Source organism: Microtus ochrogaster, chromosome 1 (assembly GCF_000317375.1).
Source record: "Microtus ochrogaster isolate Prairie Vole_2 chromosome 1, MicOch1.0, whole genome shotgun sequence".
Lineage (NCBI taxonomy): Eukaryota > Metazoa > Chordata > Mammalia > Rodentia > Cricetidae > Microtus > Microtus ochrogaster.
The window spans coordinates 75,436,916-75,437,816 of NC_022009.1; the positions used below are offsets into that span (position 1 = coordinate 75,436,916).

General features: G+C 35.5%; 1 protein-coding gene across 3 annotated transcripts in view; it reads right to left on the reverse strand.

Annotated features, from left to right (window-relative positions):
• Dock4 (dedicator of cytokinesis 4) overlaps positions 1-901 on the reverse strand; it is a 393,633-nt gene that overhangs the window by 134,495 nt on the left and 258,237 nt on the right. The gene's annotated exons all lie outside the window — the stretch shown is intronic.

Here is a 901-nt window from a genome sequence, read left to right on the forward strand (position 1 = left end):
ATAACAACAGACAGCAAGGAAATCCAGAGCATCATAAGGACATACTTTAAAAAACCTGTACTTCACGAAATTGGAAAATCTAAAAGAAATGAACAATTTTCTCGATAGATACCACTTGCCAAAGTTAAATTAGGATCAGATAAACAATTTAAACAGACCTACAAACCACTAGTTAAATAGAAGCAGTCATTAAAATTCTCAACAATAACAAAAAAGTCTAGGGCCAGATGATTTTAGCACAGAATTCTATCAGATATTCAAAGAAGAGTTAAAGTCAATATTCTCCAAATTATCCCACAAAATAATTACACACACACACAAACACACACAGGAATACTTCTCAATTCATTTTATGTGGCCACAGTCACACTGATACCCAAACCACACAAAGACCCAACAAAGAAAGAAAATTACAGATCAGTTTCCCTTGTGAACATAGATATGAAAATATTCAATGAAATACTTGCAAATTGAATCCAATAGCACATCCAAAAGATCATCCACTATGGTGAACTAGATTTTATCCTAGAGATATAGGGGTGGTTTGCCACACAAAAAAGATCAAAAAAATGTGATCCACTATGTAGACAAACTGAAAGAAATAAAAAACCCACAATAGATGCACAAGAAGCCTTTAAAAAAAGACAACACCTCTTCAACCAAAGTCCTGAAGAGCATTGCTGGAGGGAGTGCAAACTTGTACAGACAATTTGGAACACAATATGGCCATTTCTCAGAAAACTGGGACCTACCTCAACCCAGCTATACTACTCCTAGTCATATACCCAAAGGACACTCTACCATACCATAAGGACACCTGCACAACTATGTTCACAGCAGCTTTATTCAAAATAGCCAGAATCTGGAAACAACCCAGATGTCTATGAATCAAAGAATGGAT